Genomic DNA, 14,152 nt, shown 5'->3' on the forward strand with positions numbered 1-14,152 from the left:
CGATCAGTAGATTTTTTTACAAAATGCTTGTCTGTAAGTGGATGGTTTGTATAGTGCTTTGGGCAACACGTGCAAAAACCACTGGTATGGTCCTTTGCAGCGGTAGAACTAATCCCACTGGCACAAACGAGGATTTTAATTCATCCAAAGAGACCAACTCATCTTCATCAGATGAGGATAAAACCTTCAAGTCCCAATTTGCTTGCAAGTTTAGGATGTCTGGTTCTGTGTCACCCCCTCCAGCTAAACGCCTTCTTTTGGGTGGAAAGTCCAGAAGTGGTGTTTTTTTAAATTTATTTTAGCAATCAATCCAGTGTTTGCATGTCATTTAACTGAAAATACACACCGTGTCATCTCCGCTCCGCTATCGTCGCTGACATCCGTCTGCAGGCTGCGAGACAGAGACGGTGCCTGTTTCCCCACCTCCAACGCCACCTCTGCCTCCTCCCCGCTCCTCCTCCCCCCTGCGGTGGTGGAGTCGGCCCTGTAGTCCGCGTCCGGGTTCGACGACAGCGGCCAGAAGTGCGGCGCTCCGCCCCAACGAACTGCTTTACCCAGAAGTCCCCGCGACGCCCCAACTTACAGAACTGGCTTCTTGGGTTTCGGGAGTGTTTCCCATTTAAACAAACAGTGCCGAAGATGGCGGAGAGTTAATGGTGTAAAGAAGAAATTATCGATCCGGCAGAGCGACACGTCCACAAGGTAAGCTCGTGCAGCGTGTTCTGCGAACAGAACCAGCTGATTTCCACGCGACTTTGCGTTCGGTTTGCATTTGGACAGAAGACGGAAACGTAGTGACTTCTGCGCTAAGCGACAGTGCACACACACACACACACACACACACACAATATTGGCGTCGCTACGGTGCGGAGGGCACAGTGCACGGTCATTTAGTTACATGACAGCGAAAGATTCACTAACCTGCTCACCACGGCGATGAAGTGCACGTGAGCTGTCCCGTTTTTGGTTGTGCACGCTTGTGCTGCAAAGAAAACGAAACGAACCCGATTTCTTTTTTTTTGTGATCAACTTAACTTGGATCACGCAAAAAGCTCGCCAGTTTACGCACGAGCTGGTGGGATCACAAGAAGTGTTTCCAGATAGATACGGAGCATCTGGAAGTTTTTTTGGGGAGGGGGGGGGGGGCACACACATTAACACGCGCGTAAACACACGCACACACACACAGCGTGATTTACTCATTTTCTCTCGCCCCGCCGCGATAGTCTGTGGGAAACTGTCCAACAGCTGATCCTGACGCTGTCGCAACATGAGGGGGAAACATTTACGAAATGTTCGTTCAATCAAATGCATGCAGACGCGATCACCCGTGTGTCATATGCAGCATGTTTAAACGAGGATATGGTGTATTTTACTGGGGTTGTTACTACGAAACGTGCCATGTGGGGAGAGACAGACGATGCTGACTGTCTGTCAGTCAACCAGCCTGCCTGCTTCCCCGAGTCCCAACTGCTTAGCGATCAAAAAAAATGAAAGTGCACCGACTCTACTGTACGTCTCCAGTGTGCAAGTCGGCGCACTGAATGGGGCATGCGTTCTCTATAAATGTGTGAGGTGAATGGTCGCCGTGCTCCTGTTATCCTCTACTTAGGTCTCCTTCATACGCCACTCATGTCATCTGCCTCATCCTTAATGCGTGTTGCTGTGTATCTGCAGGGGGCAGCAACGTGGCTCTGTGCGCATACTCACACACACACACACACACACACACACACACGCTGTTCTGTAACCCTGAAGGCATCCACGGCTCGAGCCAGGGTGGCGTGTGCATGTAGAAAGCAGCGCGTCCTTGAGCGTGACACAAGGGCCGCCCTTACAATACCTGCTGGCACTGGATAATAGCAGGCTGCTCTTCAGTGTGTGTAAACAGTGTTTGAATGGAAGCGATGCAGATGGGTTGTGTGTGTGTGTGTGTGTGTGTGTGTGTGTGTGTGTGTGGACAGGTGAGGTTGAGTTAATTACACACAGGTTAGTGTGTAAATTTAGATTTGTTTGCTTTCTGGCTGAATTAGGCTGCAACTACTGATTATTTTCATGATCTATTAACCTGTCATCTTTTTTCATCTTTTGAAATGTGATAAAAAAATGTCCATCCCAGTCTCCCAGAGTCCAAGTTTGACATCTTTAAATGTCGTATTTTGTCCGACCATCAGTATAAAATCCAGAGAGATCAGGTTTAGAGTGATATAAAAAGAGAAACGCAGCAAATGCTCACGTCGGAAAAGCTGCAACAAGAGAATGGTCAAAGTTTTTGATTGATAAATGACATTATTAAACACCTTCTTCGTGTCCGAAAATGACCCCCCAAAACGGTTACTCTTCTATTTTCTTCTGAAAAATGTACAATCAAAAAGTCAGTATTAGCCAATGGAGATGAAGCAAATCTACAGTCTTTTATGACTTTGTCGTCTAATCGATTTGCTGATCACAGATCCGTGAAAGTGAATTTCTCCAAAAAAAGAATCGCACAAAAGCACCACTCTTAATCTTGTGTTTACCAGAGATGTGTTCATAAGATTCTTGGAAATAAATCATTGTGCATGAAAGAAAAGCATAACAAATGACTATTCAACTAAGAAGAGGCAGTTTAGCTTATTATTTTTATTTTGTTGTATGAACTCCTATTTCAAAATGTTATGACAGTAATATGGGGTTCTTGTCTCACTGTTGTTTCTGCTTTTAATCAATTTTTATATTGTCAGCTCCTGAGTGAGGACTGCTGCTGTTTATGGGATTAAACAATTCATCTATTTTCAAAATGATTGACGATTACATTTTCTGACTATTCGTTTAATCGACTAACCGCTCCAGCTCTACGGCTGAGTCGTCCGTCTGCCTCCCGTGTGTAAGGGACCGGTGATGAGGCGCCCTCGCCTTGTTCCATGGCAACCCTCTCCTGACATATTTACAGTCAACTCTGGCCCGAGTCTCTCTGCACACGTGCGGACCGACACGCGCCTACAACCTGCTCGCGAGGAGAGGGGTGCGCACACACGGCAGGAGAGTGACTTCATCCTCTGCTCAGGTACAACATTCCTCCTCTATATCTCCAAATAAATTAAAAAAAAAACGCCTTTAAAACAGATTTGAAAACAGACTTAAAAACTGCTGGTCCGAATTAAAGAGAAATCACATGCTACACTCCATCCAGTGCAGTACTATGTACACCTGGAAAAGGTTAGTTTGCTGCCAGCCTCCGCTGCATTGAGGGAGTGAGATGGGGAATGACGTGCAAGAAGGGTTTTACTTAAACCAGGTACTTGTTTGCACTAATTCTTTGAAAACTAATTGGAACACTTTTACGCCTATGTTGACTCTTGTTTTACAACTCCAAGTAGTTCCAGGGATGGATGTGAACTGTTAATGATAAAAATATTTTTCTCTGGCTCCAGCTTCTCATTTGAACTTTTATGTTAATATAAAATGAATATCCTTCAGATTTAACCGGTTAGTCTGTCAAAACAAGCAATTTGGTATTATCTTGAAATGATGGGCATTTCTCACCATTTTTTTGCTTCACAAAGCAAAATTTAAATATATTGCTAATCAAATAATTCCTATAAATGTATAAATTGTTAAATGTGATTGTTATTGAGGGATGTCTGTGTTCTTCTTTGTTCAGGCCTGTGTTGAACACCGATCTGGAGCGAGTTGTGAAACTAGGTCACTTAACAGGCGAACCATTCAGACTAACAGCAAACACGGGTCATGTCCTTGCTTTGGTCTGAAATTGATCTAAGAGTTGCGTCAGTAGTTTCTGCTCTTTGGAAATCCAGTTGATCTTTTGTTTGGTCATGTCTGGAGGAAAATGTGTTTTGGGTATAAAGTTAAGGAGCTGAAAAGTGATTTTATTTGTTTGTCTGTGATGGAATAACGAAGCATCAAACAGAGTTGGAGGGATGAGCTGATGCGCCGTCAGAACTGCTGCCGATTCCTCGCTTTCTGTTTCCTTCCCTTTCCCAGAATGTCTCGGTGCAGCTCATGTCCTCCGCCGCTTTATTTTGTTTTCCGAGAGCAGCCTTTTCTTCTGTGAGAGGAATGTCAAGTGACCATCTCGGTGCGTTTCTCCCTCTTCTGTGTTTTTGTTTTGTAACTAGCCATCGGTTCACTCTTGATTTCAGTCTTTTTTTGTTTTCTCCTCCTCATCTAGTGTTTGTCTTCTTCGTTGTGTTTCTCTCTCGAGGTTATGCAGTCAGCGGGCGCCCATGTCTGTATGTTCTTTACGTCTGAATCATGGCACTTAAAGCTAAACAAGTTAATTCCGTTATGTGTTCATATCAAACATATTGTCCTTGTACAGCCACGGTGTTCGTGTGTGTGCGTCTGTGTGTGTGAGAGAGACACAAAGGAGGGGGGGGATAGATAGTGAGAAGGGGGGAGGAGACGTGGAGAGTCGTTTTATTAACGTGGCGACTCCCGCTAAAATTCGGGGAGTGCTGTTGCATCCAGCTGTTACTGGTTGCGCGAGGCTTCGTTGCCATGGCAACACAGCCCCGTGCGCCTGCTCAAGGTCGTTCAACCAGTTCTGAACCGAGCGGCGTGCTGCACAGAGGATGCACACGGGGAGAGAAGAGAAACAGAATAACTACTTCAAAGTGACCAATCAAAAGCACTTCTGTGACGTTGTGGTTGGTGAACAACCTCCGCCCCCACCCTCCTCTAACACACACACACACACACACACATACACACACACATACCTTCTTCAATTCAAGAAACAAACAACAAAAGAACCCCTGGCCTTCGGGCTTGTAGGTTCTTTTGCCAGCTGATAAAATATTTAGCTGGTCAGTGGGAGAGAGAGAGAGAAGGATACGGTGTCTAGAGAAGAAGCGAGCAGCAGAGCTTGGCTTTGTGTTTTCCTTTCTCTAATGGTGCATTGCTGTGAGGCTACCTGGGGCTTCTTCTACCTCCTCTCCTTCCCTCTCCTCAGAGGGCTGCAGCATCCCTCAGGGGCTCTGCTGCATGTTCACTGGTGCTGACTGGATTCAGTACAGCACACACTACAGTGCCTTAAAGACCCCAATGCATTGTGTGATGGCAGCAATCTTGCAGGTGCATTGCATATTACACTGTGCGAAATCGGGTCAAATAACATCTTGGTCGACTAAAACCTCAGTTGTCAGGCGTGTCGTTGTGCGATGAACACCTAGTGAGTGTTTTACGGTAAATGGAGGAAACAAGTGTGCGTGTCTCCACTCAAGCAGCTCTGCTGAATGCTAATACTAGCATGGCAACATCCTTACAATTGCAATGCTAACCTGCTGATGCAAAGCAGGTATAATGTTCAGCCATGTTCACCACCACTTTAGTGTGTTAGCATGCTAACATTAGCTACTTGGGCAGAAAGTACAGCTGAGGTGGATGGGAATGTAATTTCTTTCTGGATTCATCTTGAGGGGAACATAAATGTCACAGCAAACCATCCAATAGATGTTGAGACATTCCACTCAAAACCACAGATGTCAACATCATGACGGCGCTAGAAGGAAAGTCAGGGCATCACTGAAGTCAATGAGGTTCATCTGCTGGGGACCATGAATGGCGGTTGAGATATTACAGCCAAAGTGGTGGACTGATCCACATTGTCCTGTCTGCAGCCCCGCTGCTAGCAAGGCAAAAAAAAAAAATATGCAAGTAGTAGTGGTACAACGCATAACAAAGACCACACACGCTGTTGTCTGTATTGACCATGAGACGGGACGAGTTGGGATGAAATTCAGCTGAAGTGGCGAAGATTGATCGATCGCACTCTCATGTTCACGTCGCAGTAATTAATCAGAGAAGCACATCACATTGTTGAGATGAAAATACGTTTTTACCAGTTTTATAGAGAAGTAAAGTGTCTCAATCAGTCATTCTTTGGTTGCTGTAGCTCTGAGTTATTTAAGGCCATTGTTTTTAGTATTTTACCTAATTTCTCTGGTGATTGTCAGTTTCTATCTGCAGCATCTGAACACACACTGTGTATGGACTTTAAGGAACATCACTTGCATTGCTGCTCTGCAAACGCACAAAGGCGAGATGACAGAGGACCGGCACGGTTTCAGATAAACACTTGTATACTCTTCATAATCCTGAATCTGCCACAACATCCTGGAAAGACAACATGTGCTGGTGCCTAATATTGAAGGTGGTTTTCTTCATGTGCTTCTGGTTTTTTCTCTTCTTGTTCTTAAGTGCACGCGGAGTTCAGCAGGACTTTTCAGGGAGAGCGGTGCCGCCTTTTGTGGTCGGTGACATGATGGTTTAGGTCCAACCTGTGTACCATTGTTTATTAAGACAGTTAGAGAAACGCAATCTGTCAATTGTTTTGTGAGCCCCAAACAGAGGAGAGCTGGTTTTAGGGGGAGGAGGGGGGTTAGTTTCACGTTTCTTCTTGCTGTAAGGTAATAGATGCTTGTTAAAGGGGTCCTCAGAGGGGTGTGTGTGTGTGTCTAAAAAGGGGAGTTCTGTTTTTAACTTATTTTCCATTGTAAAAATTCAGACTTAGTTTATGTGTGTCAGAGCTACTTTAGGTGCCCGTGCGCACACATTTATGTGGTAGGAGCTGAGGTAAATGTTACCAGCTGCAGCACAGCAAGCAAGTGGCTTCAACTCTGCCTGAACCCGGCTGTTACGTGACCATCTCCTCAACTTAATTTGCTCCCATCCTGCCGTCCCCTCAGCTGCCACGCCTCCTATATCACTCTGCACACACACACACACACACATATATATACACACCCCGCCATCTCCATCCTCTCTCCGGTGTCACTAGCAGCAGCATCACTCATCTCAGGAAAGCGGGGCAGCGCTCCAAGGTCTGCTACCCCCACCCTGTCACCTTGGCGTGGCGCAGCGGGCCGGCCAAGCGGGCTTCGCCCGATTGGCTGCCCCTCCGCCTCCCCTCCGAGGTTGCACCGTCGCCGCTGTGATGTCACGGAGTCTTGTATATCCGTACCCACTGTCAAGCTCAGTTGCAACATACTGCACACAACAGCACCTTACATAAGCAATAACGGAATAAGTGATTGCTTCATACTTAATTTTGATTCCCGTTGGCTTCCACAAAGGGGTCGCCAGTCTTCCTGGGGCCCACGCAAACAACACAACAATGAAAAAACTATTTAAAATCGCACAGTATCGACCAAACGAGCCACGAGACAAGTCGCCGAGCCACTCAAGAATACGATTGAAATGTGAGGATTCAATAATAATGGAGAATGGAAAGTTGGTTTCATGTTTTGTTATTGGAGAAGCCGATAACGACACTCAACAGAAAAGACACCCAATAGTCGGTTAATATTGGAGGAATTTTAGTTGAAATCTTTTGTAGATTGTAATTGTTTTAAATACAAGTGGGGTGCCACCGCAGTAATAGCAGCTTGTTGACTTCCGCCTACAACCCTGACTCTAGCGTTCTCATCACACGGTTTGTTCATGGACTAATGACATGTATTAAACTAATTACAAAAGCCAGTACATTCTAGTTTTTCACAAAAAGTTGTTGTGCATTATTCCAGATATAACGGAAGAATACATGTTTTTTTAGCCTCCGCATTTAGCGACATTAGCACGGAAAGAACAACAAATACCTAAGCGGGCTAATACAATTGATTGGATTGATCCCATTTTGGCTCAATAGGTGATAATCAGTGCCTTCAACCCCGTGAAACTGTTGTGTGGGAGACGTTTAGAATGCTCGGGGAAACGTATGACTAAGGAGATTTGAAAGCGGGCGCATGACATGCAGAGAAGGCTGAGGCATTCGTCAAACTGCTGAATTTGACATTCTGCTGTGGACGGGGGACCGTGCAGAGTTGCCACCTTCCCCCCCCCCCCCCCCCCCCCCCCCCATCTGTTTCTGCCGAGCTGGGAGGAGGGAAGAAGCCCTCCGTGCGTCGGCCTCAGCTCAGTCAGAGAGGAGGGAGCGTCTTTGGTTGAATCAGCTTTTCCTCTCTGTCCCCAGCCCCTCTCATTTTCTTTTACTACCTCTCTCCCTCACGATGAATCTGTTAGTCCTGTGAGAGCCGAGTCATAGTAAACAGGCAGTGACAGCTGCATGCTCTCTTTAGAGGAAAAGGGGCCAGAATTTAAATATTGATTTGATGCAATGTGAGACAAAGATTCCGGTTCTTCTCGTGTCCCTCTTTGGAGAGCTTTTTATAGCTGTTGTTCGTGTATTCTTAGGTGTTGTCCAGCAAGTCAGACTTAAACCAAAATGAAGGCTTCGCTTGCGTTTAGACTCCCCTGTTCGTTTGCTCCTCGCTGTGTATACGTGCATGTTCCTGTGTCTCCGTTAGACACGATGCCCGGGATGAAATGTCATCTCCCGTTGGACTCGTCTGCCCACTCGGGTAACCCGTCAGGTGAACAGCTCCGGCCTTGCCCGCAGATGGAGAAGGCTGCTGGTGGTGTTCATGGAGCTGATCGAGGCAGACTAATGGAAGACCGACTGACTGCTGACATTGCTGGTTGATTCAGGAGTAGTGGGATGGAGGGAATGTTGCCGTTTTCCTCTACAACTATTTGCTTAGTCCGCTGTGAAAATATGTGTGTCGGTGCAGCCGTTTGAATTATTATGGATAATTGATTATGGATGAACAAGAGGCCAGATGTGAATGGAAAAGGAAAGACAATGTCACCCTTCTAGCTACTTTTCTATACATTCAGTTGATTCAGTGTTTATAATTCATCCAATAAAACCCACAGTCACCTTGTTGTCCCTTCCATTAAATACATCTCCTTCAGTCTCTGTAATTGATCTCACATTGAATCAGATCGGTTTGCCTCTCTGTTCCATTCCAGTATTCTGTTTTGACAGGAAGCACAATAAATTAAAGAGGTGATATGGTCCGAAGATGCTGCGTCATTGTGACTTGAATGACACTGCAAATCACCCAAAGTGTCCCTGACCAAGGCAGCTGCTTCCCTGTTTTTTACACTTCAGTAGCATCTGCTTGGAACAATATATTCACGCCGCTTAGCCGACGAAACGAGGAGGGCTTACGACCTGCTATTCAGGGTGTTTGTCGAGCCCTGTATTTTTATGTTTTGTAAATATATTTGCATTTGTTTGATTTCTGATTTTAATATTATACCCTTTCCATTTGTTGGAGTGAATTAATTTCCCTCCGTCCCACTCTGCTTCAGCTGGTATTGATTTAAAGTCTCGCTCAGTAACACTTTACAGCCAACTCTGTAATTTTGTTGATCATATAATTTCTAGGTATATGAATATAGCATCATCAAAGAGTGCTGGCAGTGTTGAGTTGAAGTGTTAACTGATCACCGTGGCCGGTGTAAATGTGCTTTTGTTAACTCCCTAATGTGCACTCCAACAACTGCTCTACTCTGCATCCCATAACTATAATATGATATTGCTGAATTCACCACTGACTCATTCATGGCGAGCTCAGACCTTCAGCCAAAAAAACAATCAATGCAAACAACCTGTTTTATCTCGACTGCACCGCTAACAAACTTTACTAACCTGTTGAATACCCTGCACAAGAACAAAGACGCCCTGTTCACACATCAACAATAAGATGATTTAAAGCTGCAGTTGGTAACTTTTATAAAAATTCCTTTTAGTCATATTTTCTCAAACTGTCACCATATCCTGACAGAAATACATGAAGTACATTCTGTTACTGTATTGTCTATCTCTTAAATGTTTTTATTTGAATGTACTGTCTAGCTGTAAAATGATGGAGTTGAAAACAGTCGAGCCAAAACCAAGCAGCGCCCACCGGCCAGATCGAACGTTCTCATTTTACAGCTAATCAGTACATTTAAAATAGGTTTCTGAATACATTAGAGGTAAGAAGTAGGCAATACAGTAACAGAACCTTGATTCATATTTGATCAACGCTGCGTAGTTTGACAGTTTGGCTGAACTCACGAGCTTCATGAGCAGTGATTAGACCTGCGTTAGAGACACGGATGTCACACATGTCTCACATACTACTGTCACGATATAGGTACAATTTAATATGATCAAAAGATATTTTTAGAAAAGTTACCAACTGCAGTGTAAAGAAACGTTGGCTGAGACTGTAATTTAACTCTCTACATTGTCTGAGCTGGTCCAAGAACCAGTGCGCTAACAGATACAACAGCAGCATAGATAATTCAGAAAACCAGATAGCATGTGCGAAAGACGAGGCCGATGATATTTCGAATCCGAGCAAAGATAAAAGATTTCAACCCCAATCACACCGAAGAGGCCTCACCGCACTGGCAACATCTCCACCTCGATCATCACCGTCTTAAGCCACAACAAATGTTATCCCATCATTATTTTATAATTCACCTTTTTGTCACATTGGAACCCAACTGATGTTCTCCTGTTTGGAGTTTTGGTAGTGCTGCCCTTTGTTTACATTAGCATCACAGATTGTACCTTTAAACAAGGGTGGATGTCTGTCACCGGGACTTTTCTGTCCACTCGAATGAAAGCAAGTTAGTGAGCTCTATGTGATCCGACAGCAAACACACATGCACTGTGGACACACGTACACTGTGGACACATGCACACTGTGGACACATGCACACTGGACGTGTTAACCGAAAGCCGTTCTCCTCTCGCACGTCGGTGACAGGCCTCCAGTAACGGCCTTGTGGAGAGTACGTGTTAGCCCAGCACGATCATTCTCCCAATCTCACCAAGGGCTAAAAATAACACCATCTCCACACAGAAAAGGGAGGGAGGGAGGACATAGGGAAGGGAGAAGGTGGCGATGAGAGGAGGCGCACAGTGACAAAACAACAATCAAAGTGAGAGAAAAGGGAGAGGAGACGGACAGAGGGGGAGTTGAGGTTCAGGGAGGAAAAGAAAACAAGTCATTAATAATTTACCTGGAGGACACTTCTACTGCGACCTTTAGCTCTGGTTGTTGGTGGTCAGCAAAGAACAAAGTGTTATATAGTGTTGTAACTCTTTTACGTGATCTGACCGGTGTGTACCGTCTGTAAGTCCGTGCCCACAGCGACTGGCCAGGTGCGCTTATGTACTTAAAGAGCATTAAGACCCAGAATAGCACTGTGATGAAACAAAAACAAAACAAAGTGTGAGAAAATAATATATGATCCAGGAAAGGGGATTTGTGTCAAAAAAAAATCATGAATTTCTAGCCGGCAAACACTGTGCAGTGGTAGACAGGATTTAACATTTCTGGGAAGGTTTCCATTTCATTTAGATTATTAATTTATTTTAGGCCTAAAGTCCAGTAAAGACTCTGTATATAATAAACAAGATTTCATGGGTGCAAGCCAATGCTGTACACACTTTGCACACGCATCACTTCGGCTAGTATTGTGAACAACAAGGCCACTCGCACAACTACACAACAACTACGACCTGCAACAGAATACGCACCGCACACTCGCACCCGGACCCCCCGAAACTCCCTGAGACCCCCAACCTTGTTCACATTAACGGTGATCTACCAGGACTGTATGCAGTTTTTTTCAAACATTTCATTCCTGTATTCTGGTCTGTCGGGTTAAGTTGTAGAAATCCACTATCGAAACCAAAAAAAAACGGGGCAAAATCTTCAAAAGTTTCCCCACTTCAAACTGAATAAGCTACCCATAAAAAGACATTTTATGTGTTTATGTCTATCATACTCTTGACTCTACTCTGTTTGTCTCTCTTCACCTTCTGATCTCACTTCCACAGCTCTCCCTGCAGCAGTGAAAGCCTTCAGGTGTTGTCACCGTCGCTCTTGGTCCAATAACTGTTTTGTCCTCGCTGTAGAAGTCCGGGCCACAATACCCACTCTTTTCTTCATTGCTGGATTTAGCTGGATTTTTACAGTGAAGTGTTGAATTAGCACCTCATTTGAAGCAGTATGCTTCAGATGAGGTGCTTGATGGATTGTGTCTCCCCCTCCACACCTTTCCAAAGTCGGGATTGATTTGGTCTCCATCCCACATTTTTTTTTTTTTTTTACTTTCCGAAAAAGAGAATCAGACGACCTACGCTCACTTCATGCAGGATGCCGTTTGTACGAATGAGTGCACCATGACATTCTCTGAGGAGAGAGCGCCTGAACGCGTGGACCATTATTCCCATTTATATTAACAAGTACACGTTCACCTTCAGACGTAGTCGGATGACACTTTTTAAGAAACAAAATTTGTTTCAAGCATCGCAGAACTGACATTTTTAGCCCCTTTGAGTCAGCCCCAAAACTTTGTTGGCCGGAGTGGCCTTCATTATGACGAAGCAGAGCATAGCTTAAACCGTAAATCTAAATCACCGAACGGGAGTTTTGATTGAAGACTTCTCGCTTTGTCCGAATAACGACAGCAGGTATTGCATTCGACAGGAAACCCGCATGTAGCGCACTGTTTTTAATCCTGCCAGTTTCTGTGTGTCACCTTGAGTTGTCCGACACCTCCTGCAAAACAGTGAAACACTTCCACAGGGTTTGATTGGTAAACCAGGAGACTGGTTACAAAGCCAACATGCTGACAAGTTCATTCTTTGCTCTGCTTCCTGCTGTGTGTATTCTGTCACTATACTTCTCCTTTACTGTGAAACACATATTCGACTCTAGTCGGGACTAATTTGTGCCTTGCTCTGCCTTTAACCTTTGTCCCGACCCACTTCAGCTGCACAAAGGAACAGAAATATAGCCGGAGGAGTTAAGGGGGAGGTATTGGGTAACTTGTTGCTGTGTGATTATGGTGCTATGACAAACACTGTGCAGGGTGTTGTGTTGTTTCATCAGAGCTTTTTAGAGTTTGTATTTACTAACAACACAAACCCGAGGTCCTGGCGAAGGGCGAGGGACACGGTGATGCAGATCGTTCCTCTGCTTGACAGTTTCAGTTTTGCTTCTGCTGCATAAAAGAAAGGTTGTTTTGGTTTAAGTGTTGGGGGGGGGGGGGGCAATGCGGTTGACATTGTTAAATTTCAAGTGTTTCTCTAACAGTCCATTTGCTGTGTAACCTTAAACCCTGGGGAAACACCGCGGCCTCGCTCCCTCAGTCAAGGTGCTACTTCACTATTGCTGCTCAGTCAGGGATGTTTTACTCATGGTTGAAGCCCCATATGTGGGAGGCTGCGAGACTTTTACACCGATAGATTGTCTTGTTTTTCTCTAAAGGTAACAGATAAAACAGAAAAACAAATAAAATCATTATTTTAACCTACATGACTTTAAAACAAGCTTGAGCCGAAGCTCTCAGAGACTTGAACATGATCACAGGCGCACATTGTGGATTGTTTCAAACCAAAACATCTTCTCACACCTTCACTACCAACCTGAATTTGACACTGCCACAAAACAAGCTGCTCCTCTCGCTGACCTAAGAAGCAGTGGCGGGCCGTGCATTTTATACCTGGGCCTTCTGTGCTGTACTGAGCTACGGTTATTTGTTTCTATTGGTGTAATAATACACGTATTCATATTAAACCGTTTGGTACGAGGCTTACGAACCGAGCAATACGTTTGAATAACACTAGTGGATTTGGAAAATGCAGAAGCTTAAATTGTGGGAAATATAATTTTTTCGGTGGACTGCGCTCACGTAGGAGACAACAGGATGTGTGTGACCTTTTGAACCCGGAACAATAAAAAAAAAACGAAATAACCCTGCGATGACGGGATGCTTCGTCATTAACGGACAAGTCAGAATCAATGTAATTAACACAGTGACAAGAACCAGTCACATAAAATGTCAAGCATGACAAATCAATCCAGCAACACTGCAGCGCTAGAGCGCGAGACATATCATTCATAAAAACGACACGATAGACAAATGAACAGTTACTGCAGATGTAAAAAAAAAAAAACGCGGCGAACGGACTCCGGCCTGAATCTGATTGGATAAAAGATCTGCTTACTTTAGACACTGAGGGTGTTTTAATTGCTGCTGGTTGTGAAAAGATAAATCTCAGTGAAGAGGCGATTCTCCACTTGTTGGTTGTAGCAGAAATTTTATCCAAGTACTTTTTTTGGGAAAGTCTTTTTTGAATATCTTTTGGGCTTTGAACATGTTTGGTCTTTTTTGGTTCAGCAAAACAAGCAATTTATAGGAGGGATGCACCGATAACAGGCCGGATACAGGGATCCGTGACAGTAGGGATAATATATATATATATATATATATATATATATATATATATATATATATA

General features: G+C 44.5%; 1 protein-coding gene across 5 annotated transcripts in view; it reads left to right on the forward strand.

Annotated features, from left to right (window-relative positions):
* Positions 1-215: 215 nt before the first annotated feature.
* LOC116381886 (nuclear receptor coactivator 3-like) overlaps positions 216-14,152 on the forward strand; it is a 51,027-nt gene continuing 37,090 nt past the window's right edge. For 2 of the 5 annotated variants that reach the window (XM_031844371.1, XM_031844370.1), the window contains exon 1: positions 216-3,046. The gene's annotated coding sequence lies outside the window, so the exon portion shown is untranslated. The remainder of the gene's footprint in view (positions 3,047-14,152) is intronic. The other 3 variants (XM_031844374.1, XM_031844372.1, XM_031844373.1) reach the window with 2 other exon arrangements.

The sequence above is a fragment of the Anarrhichthys ocellatus genome, unplaced genomic scaffold, assembly GCF_004355925.1.
Source record: "Anarrhichthys ocellatus isolate YVR2014 unplaced genomic scaffold, GSC_Weel_1.0 scaffold5, whole genome shotgun sequence".
In the NCBI taxonomy this organism is placed as follows: domain Eukaryota; kingdom Metazoa; phylum Chordata; class Actinopteri; order Perciformes; family Anarhichadidae; genus Anarrhichthys; species Anarrhichthys ocellatus.